Source organism: Phocoena sinus, chromosome 11 (assembly GCF_008692025.1).
Source record: "Phocoena sinus isolate mPhoSin1 chromosome 11, mPhoSin1.pri, whole genome shotgun sequence".
NCBI lineage: Eukaryota > Metazoa > Chordata > Mammalia > Artiodactyla > Phocoenidae > Phocoena > Phocoena sinus.
The window spans coordinates 87,048,121-87,057,292 of record NC_045773.1 but is presented as its reverse complement, the minus strand read 5'-3'; positions in this window follow the sequence as shown (position 1 = coordinate 87,057,292).

The following is a 9,172-nucleotide window of genomic DNA, read 5'->3' as shown; positions in this document are numbered from 1 at the left end:
GGCCGCCAGCCCTGATTTGACCTTCAGTACCCTGCCAGGAGCATGTCTTCTGCCACCAGTTGTCCCATTGAGCCCTGCAAAACTAAGCTTCATGCTGCAGGGCCTGGGGGGGTGCCTTCTGACCTGTCTCTGCTGGGCCCCTCTCCACGTGAGTGGGTTCCAGTAAGAACCAGAAGTTACTTCTTCTAGGCATGGTACATTTTGATGCAGAAGCAAAGGCAGTGATTAACTCTAACACTGATGTATTTGTGGTGAAATTCTGATATTTGCAACAAGCCAGTGAAGGCAGTGCATTGGAGAGGAACACGTTTTTGCTAACTCGCTGATCTTCTCAAGTAGGGAACAAACTACCCTCATAGCACATCAGTCCTACTAAGACGAAAGGTCCTTAATTTGGTAGTTTGTAGAAAATATTTACCAGGACACTTTCAGTTCACGTCACAAGAAGCTTCTAGGTAATCTAGAGTTACTTGTCTCCTAATGTGAACTCAGTATTCTTAAAAAGACAAGGCAAGGGTTAGTGCTTCCTGGGATTTGGCTTCAAGTAATTAATACACGATTGCTACCTTCAACAAGGGACTCAGGCATGGGGTACAAGTGTTGCCTTAGGGAGACTTTTGTCAAATGGATAATTCAAAAAAGTCATTCCTTTTGAGCTTGGAGTCATTAACTCCTCTAGTTACCAACTGTGAGAGTTATGTTTGAGCTTGTCTTGAAAATTACTTTAAAAAAAGGAATAGACAAGGGGCTGTTGACTTGGCTGTCACTTTATTTACACGTCTTAAGCAAGAAGCTGCATATACTTGTTTTAAGATCCATTTGGAATCCTACTGGCACTCTCCAGTAATCTCACAGAAGAGTCTGTCTGTGTTAGAATCAGCCCCTGCTACAGTGCGGGTCAGACTCGAAAGTTGTTACGGACCCTAGATAACTCATTCCTTTTTCTTTTTAATTCAGGAAAAGTAATATTCAAATACTTGTTCCTACATAATCATTTGAGCAGATCAATTCAAAGGAAACTCTTTTAGGACAAGCTCACTGTCCGGTACTTTGTTCAAAAAGTGATAGCTCATCAAAGTGCTGTCAGTTCTCTTGGTTCTTACTCAATGGGATGAACATGAGGAAAGGAGAGGGAATTCCAACTATCACAGTATTAGGGGTGTGGGGTAGGTATTTTAGTGTTTCTAGGGCTGCTGTAACAGAGTACATAGACAGGGTGGCTTAAATAACAGAAATGTATTGTCTCACGTGTTTGGAAGCTGGGAAGTCTAAAATCAGGGCGTCAGCAGGGTTGGTTCCTTCTGAGGGCTGTGAGGGAAGGATCTTTTCCCAGCCTCTCCTTGGCTCATAGATGGCCGTCTTCTCCCTGTCTTCCTTCTATAAGGGCTCTGTCCAAATTTCTCCCTTTATAAAGACACAAGCCATATTGGATTAGGACCCATCCTAATGACCTCATTTGAACTTGCTTACCTCTATAAAGACCCTATCTCCAAATAAGTTCACATTTTAAGGTATTAGGTTAGAACACCAACCTATGAATTTGGCTGGGAGGGGGATGAAATTCAGCCCATAGTGTGGGGGAAGTGTGGCATTTAGTGAAAACCCATGTAAGGAGCACCCACCGCTGGTATCTGGTAGCCTCACTGATACGCTCAGTGCAAAAACAAATGCTTTCAGTGTCTCAAAAACAAACCTCCTAGAAGCAGTCAGATTAAGTTCACTGTGTTCTATTAACTAACACACAGAAGTGCCCAGGACCTTTTGGAAAGATTTTCACCACAAGGTATATAAACCATTAAAAGACTCGGTATTTGAAGGAACATCATTTTAATTGTCAGTGACTTTAACTTGTATGTTCATACTGACTTTTCACTCACTGATTTTTCATTCTGAATAACTGAGGTTCCTGTATTTAAAATTTTGCTGTAGCCTATTTCATTCTTATCCAGAGGATGCCTAGGACAATGTGTCTTTAGCATGGAGTAATGAAGACAATTTTAATGACACTTTTGTTAAGACTGATATATCTGCCTCTTAAAATTGGGATTACTTTGGACAGGTGACTTAACCTCTCTGTGCTTCTCTTTCCTTGTCTGTAACATAGCTTAGTAATAGAGTTGAAGAGTCAGATGAGATAATGGCAGGTAAGCTCTTAGTTTGGGATCTGGCACATAGTAGATGCTCAATAAATCGTAGCTGCTCCAACTTTATTATAGTCTGTATCTTTATAAACCAAGATTGTGGATCAGAGGCCAGGTCTTCAGTGTCAACAGGCTGAGAGCAGGTGGGAAGGGCCACCTATCATGAAGGGGAGCTTCCTGAGTCGGAGGAGGTACTTTATAAGCTGGGTGATGCTGAGGAGAGGGAAATGATAAAAGGTTGTGATGTGACCCACACTCCCAACATCCTGCATGTCTCTATAAACTGCACACATCACAGTATCACTGATATGACTGGACTTCCTGTGGAAGTTAGCATGAAATGGTGGTTGGCACCAATCTGGTATTAGAGTACACGGTTGAGACAGAAAGTCAGAAGGGAGGAAAAAAAGAGGAATCCATGAGTAAATAAGAGCTGAAACTCAGAGTATTCAACCCTTTAATCCCCTACAAATAAATAAATGATTGAGTGAAGCCCATGTTGTTTATGATAAGATATATCAATTGATAGAAAATGAGAAAACTCTCCTCAAACTTGTTGCTTTCAATATTCTCTAGTATAATTAACCCCTTACTTAATTATCAATTTTCCTTCTATTCTCTTGGCTTTCTTTGGTTCTCTTGGTTGTTTGGGTTTTCATGCATATAATTAGTCTCCCTGTGTAACTTTCTCCCATACAGTGTATGCAACTATACCTATTACTTTCCCTATATTTCTGGCTGCTTTCAATCGCTTTTAGTCCAACTGGGGAGAGATTGCTTAATGGTGAAGTTCACCCTGATCAGCAGACAATTCAAGACCACCCAGAATGTTCCTCTAAACCATTTTTCCAGCCTCATTTACCATCATTCCTTACATCAAACCCTTTAATCAGGGCAAATAAGTGACTTACTGTTCCCCCTGAGTTTCCATTTTCCATGCTGTTGTTTTTTTCTCCCTGGAATAATCCTATTTCTTTCCATCTCTTCTTCACCCCTTCCTCCCCACTTCCCACCCAATGCACACACACAAAACTGTAGCCTCCAACTTCCAGCTCAAAAAAACACCACCCCTGCCCTCCCAAGAAGAAATAATTCCACTGGTTCTTCCACGGTATTTCCTTCAGATGCCATCCCACACCTCATCTAACAGTATTTTCAGTCTTATTCTTAATGATTTGCATGGTGAGACTGAAGCTCCCCACTCCCCAGAGCCTAGCTCACTGCCTGACATAGAGAGGCACCTCGATACAGATTTTAATAGAGGGAGAAATGAAGGGATGGGAGTGAATAGTAACAGGGAAAATCCCAAACATCAAATAATCCCAAAGTAATCTATATATGACTTTGGAATGTATTTTATACACACATTCAGAGAACATCAAACACAAAACTTCAAACACAGCAATGAAGCCAGCCTGTGCAGATCCCAGTTGGGTGGGGTGGCCTGGAAAAAGGGTGGGAATCCTAACAGGAAGGGAGGAACATCTCACCAGGCATCTGCCCTTTGCCAGCCTCAGTGGCTTATCTAGAAATCAGAGAGACTCCACATGACTTAGAGCTCAAGGGTATAGGGCTGGGTAATTAATAAATGACTGTAATGCCTTTGGAAATGGAAGTGCTATGCAAATGCTAAATGATAATAGAAAATAATCATCTTCCATTATCTTCTTTAAAGATGTAAGTGACATACTCTTAAATCTAAAGTGGGTTCAAGAAACAGCAGTTAGTTTATCAGGGAGGTGCACCAAACGATCACGCAAACCCATTCAGCTTCCTAAAGGCAATTACAGTGCTAACCATCAGCCCTGAAAACAAATTACAGTAGCTAATGACAGGGAACGGTAATTAGAATGTTTTTAGAAAATTACTTGGAAACAAAAGTGTCAACAAAGACCACTCAAATATAGCTGTAAACAGCTTAAATAACAGAATATTGCAGTGACCTAGGCCCCAACTGACATGAAGAAGATGTTAAACACATTCCAGGTCCCAAATCACTGTCTTCCAAGTGCTTATGTACATTGTTTTTAACCTCAGTCTTTCTGGGTCATTCTAAATGAGGTGGAGAGCCAAGTGCCCTTGAACATTCTGCTGTTTAGAAAAGTCTTATCCGGGTTCACTCATATATTCTGGATAAGTCTCCCTTTCCCCTCTCCTTTGCAGTCCTTGTTATCTTTGGCATTCGTTTCGGAAAAACATGCGCCTCACTTGGAACAAATCCATTAAAGCAAACAACCTTAAAACTTTCCCAACAGACCCCACTGCTGCAATCCGCAGGTGGCCCCGATCCTGGGGAACCCAGCTCCCAGGGCTTACAGTGCTTGCAGAGATCCTGGCGAAAGAGTTTCTTTTTAGCTATAATAGAATCTGACATTTACGTATCTCAATTTTAATTCCCTGCAGACTAGTGCAGCTCAAGCCTGTGATAAGCAAGTCGGGGGATGGAGTATAGAGGAAAACAAACAGGCATGGGTAGAGGAGGGTATGGAACAGGAGACAAAGGACACCCTGAAAGCCTTGAAATTGAAACATGTTCTCATCCTGTTTCATTAGTAACAGAGCAAAACCACAGAAATTTGAGGAGGGAATTGCTTCTATAAAAAGTTGCCACTTTTTCTTTTTTCCAGAAAAGCTCAAGTTTAACTCCTCATTTATTGCCTATAATGGAAGACTGAGCAATTCCTTGCAGTTGTGTGTATCTGTGTGTGTTTTAAGGCAAAACAAGTACCAAAAATATTTTTTAATAAGAAACCATACTCAGTGGAATTCTTTCTGAAATGTGTATCCCACATGCTCCTCTGACTAGACAGCACCCCAAAGAGGGTAAGTGTCTTGCAATCGAGGGCTCCAATGTCATTATTAGAGCCAACTGCCATAGAAAATGCTGGAACATAGTTACGCTTGGCACCTAATATTAAATCATTTTCAAAACGTTTTAGTCCACTTTGGGGTGGTTTCCTCTACCTCTGGACTTTACTGTCAGGCTGGCAGATGTCACCATCCACTTTTCAATTTCCTGCTTCTCACATGCTATGGCCTAAAACTCTAACTTGTTAGAATTGTGGCAAGAATGAATCTAACTGGCTTTTAGTAGGAACCTGTGAGTTAAGTGACATTCACTGCTTGCTAGAATCCTTTTTACTTTTATCTGTCTCCTGACCACATTCCAAAGGTTTGAGCTGACTGTATAAATGGGGTACCACTGAAATTAATAAAAGGTGCTAAAAAATCAATAAGTAAATAAAAAATAAAAGGTGCTAATTATAGCATAGAATTTAGGCATCGGATAGAGATTTATATGAGATACCCAGATTACACATAACTTCTGTTCAATTTTCTGGCTTTTAATTTCATATTTTCAGGATATGTTAACATCCTATTTGTTTTTCATTTAATTTGTAAAATTTCCACTAATAGGATGAATATAATTCTATTACAGAGAATTTGTTATACAGAGAAAATAGACAACAACTCCAAAACCTGTAGTTCCTGTCACCCTAACACCACCATGCTTTGCACTTTGGTGTACTTCTTTTCATATGCATGCTTTTCCTATGCGTGCTTTTGCAAACATACTGACATTTGCTGTACACGTTTACATCCTAGATCTTTTCTTTAGTTTATTGAAGTATAGTTGATTTACAATGATTCAGGTATACAGCAAAGTGATTCAGTTATACATGCACATATGTACTTATTCTTTTTCAGATTCTTTTCCATTATAGGTTATTACAATATATTGAATATAGTTCCCTCTGATATACAGTAGGTCCTCGTTGTCTATTTTATATATAGTAGTTTGTATCTGTTAATCCAGGATTCCCAATTTATCCCTCGCCCCTTTCCCTTTGGTATTTGTTTTGTAAATAAGTTTATTTGTACCATTTTTGTTTTTTAGATTCCACATATAGGTGATACCATATGATATTTTGTCTTTCTCTGACTTCACTTAGTATGATAATCTCTAGGTCCATCCATGTTGCTACATTCTTTTTTATGGTTGAGTAATATTCCATTGCGTATCTATAGATAGATAGATAGATGTATATATATCTTTTTTATCCATTCATCTGTCGATGGACATTTAGGTTGCTTCCATGTCTTGGCTCTTGTAAATAGTGCTATCAACTATTTACAAAAGATGTGTGCATCTTTTCAAATTAGAGTTTTCATCTTTTCCAGATATATGCCCAGGAGTGGGATTGCTGGATTGTATGGTAAACTCTACTTTTAGTTTTTGAAGGAATCTCTGTACTGTTCTCCATAGTGGCTGCACCAATTTACATTCCCACCAACAGTGCAGGAGGGTTCCCTTTTCTCCACACCCTCTCCAGCATTTATTGCTTGTAGACTTTTTGATGGCGACCATTCTGACTGGTGTGAGGTGATACATCATTGTAGTTTTGATTTGTATTTCTCTGATAATTAGTGATGTTAAGCATCTTTTCATGTGCCTGTTGGCCATCTGTATGTCTTTCTTGGAGAAATGTCTGCTTAGATTTTCTACCCATTTTTTGATTGGGTTGTTTTGTTTTTTAGATATTGAGCTATATAAGCTGTTTGTATACTTTGAAAATGAAGCCCTTGTCAGTCACATTGTTTGCAAATATTTTCTTGCATTCCATAGGTTTTCTTTTAGTTTTGTTTATGGTTTCCTTTGCTGTGCAAAAGCTTTTAAGTCCCATTTGTTTATTTTTGCTTTTGTTTCCATTGCTCTAGGAGAGGGATCCAAAGAAATATTGCTGTGATTTATGTCAAAGAGTGTCTGTCTGTGTTTTCCTCTAGGAGTATAGTATCCAGTCTTACATTTAGGTCTTTAATCCATTTTGAGTTTATTTTTGTATATGGTATTAAAGAATGTTCTGGTTTCATCTTTTACATGTAGCTGTTCAGTTTTCCCAGCACCACTTATTGAAGAGGCTGTCTTTTCTCCTTTGTCACAGGTTAATTGACCATAGGTGCGTGGGTTTATTTCTGGGTTTTCTATCCTGTTCCATTGATCTATGTGTCTGTTTTTGTGCCAGTACCATACTGTTTTGATGACTGTAGCTTCGTCGTATAGTCTGAGGTCAGGCAGCCTGATTCCTCCAGCTCCATTCTTCTTTTGCAAGATCGTTTTGGCTATTTGGGGTCTTTTGTGTCTCCATACAAATTTAAAATTTTTTGTTCTAGTTCCGTTGATAATTTGATAGGGATTGCATTGAATCTGTATATTGACTTAAGTAGTATAGTCATTCTGACAATACTGATTCTTCCAATGCAAGAACACCATGTATCTTTCCATCTGTGTCAACGTTGATTTCTTTCATCAGCATCTTACGGTTTTTGGAGTACAGGTCTTTTGCCTCCTTTGGTAAGTTTATTCCTAGGTAATTTTATTCTTTTTGATGCGATGGTAAATGGGATTGTTTCTTTCTCTGATCTTTTGTTGTTAGTGTATAGAAATGCAACAGATTTGTGTATATTAATTTTGTATCCTGCAGCTTTACCAAATTCACTAATGAGCTCCAGTAGTTTTCTGGTGGAGTCTTTAGGATTTTCTATGTATAGCATCATGTCATCTGCAAACAATGAAAGTTTTACTTCTTCCTTTCCAATTTGGATTCCTTTATTTTTTTTCTGATTGCTGTGGCTAGGACTTCCAAAACTATGTTGAATAAAAGTGATGAGAGCAGACCTCCTTGTCTTGTTCCTGCTCTTAGATGAAATGCTTTCAGCTTTTCACCATTATGATATTAGCTGTGGGTTTGTCATATATGGTCTTTATTATGTTGAGGTAGGTTCTGTCCATACCCACTTTCTGGAGAGTTTTTATCATAAATGGGTGTTGAATTTTATCAAAAAGCCTTTTCTGTATCAATTGAGATGATCATATGCTTTTTATTCTTCAATTTGTTAATGTGGTATATCACATTGTTTGATTTGCAGATATTGAAAAATCCTTGCATCCCAGGGATAAATCTAAATTTTGTGGTGTATGAGCCTTTTAAAAAAATTTATTTTATTCAACTACAGTTGATTTATAATTTTGTATTAATTTCTGTTGTACAGCAAAGTGATTCAGTTATATTTACATTCTTTTTCATATTCTTTTCCATTATGGTTTATCACAGGATATTGAATATAGTTCCCTGTGCTACACAGTAGGACCTTGTTGTTTATCCATTTTAAATGTAATAGCTTGCATCTACCAACCTCAAACTCCCAGTCCATCCCTCTCCCTCCCCGCAACCAGTTGGCAGCCACAAGTCTGTTCTCTATGTCTGTGAGTCTGTTTCTGTTTTGTAGATAGGTTCATTTGTGCCATATTTTAGATTCCACATATAAGTGATTTCATATGGTATTTGTCTATTTCTCTTAGTATGATAATCTCTAGGTCCGTCCATGTTGCTGCAAGTGGCATTATTTCATTCTTTTTAATGCTGAGAGTAATATTCCATTGCATATATGTACCACATCTCCTTTTTTATCCATTCATCTGTTGATGGACATTTGTTTCTATGTCTTGGCTACTGTAAATAGTGCTATTGTAAATATAGGGGTGCATGTTATCTTTTTGAATTATGGTTTTGTCTGGATATATGCCCAGGAGCGGGATTCCTGGATCATATGGTTATTCTATTTTTAGTTTTTTGAGGAACCTCCATACTGTTTTCCATAGTGGCTGCACCAATTTACATTCCCAGCAGTGTAAGTGGGTTCCCTTTCCTGGATGAGCCTTTTAATTGATTGTTGGATTCAGTTTGCTGGATTCAGTTTGTTAGTATTTTGTTGAGGACTTTTGCGTCTGTGTTCATCAGTGATATATTGGCCTGTAATTTTCTTTTTTTGTGGTATTTCTGTCTGGTTTTGGTATCAGGGTGATGGTGGCCTCATAGAATGAGTTCAGAAGTGTACCTCTGCCTGCAATTTTTTAAAATAATTTCAGAAACAGGTGTTAACTCTTTTTAAAATATTTGGTAGAATTCACCTGTGAAGCTATCCGGTCTTAGACTTTTGTTTGTTGGGAGTTTCTAAATTACTGATGAAAT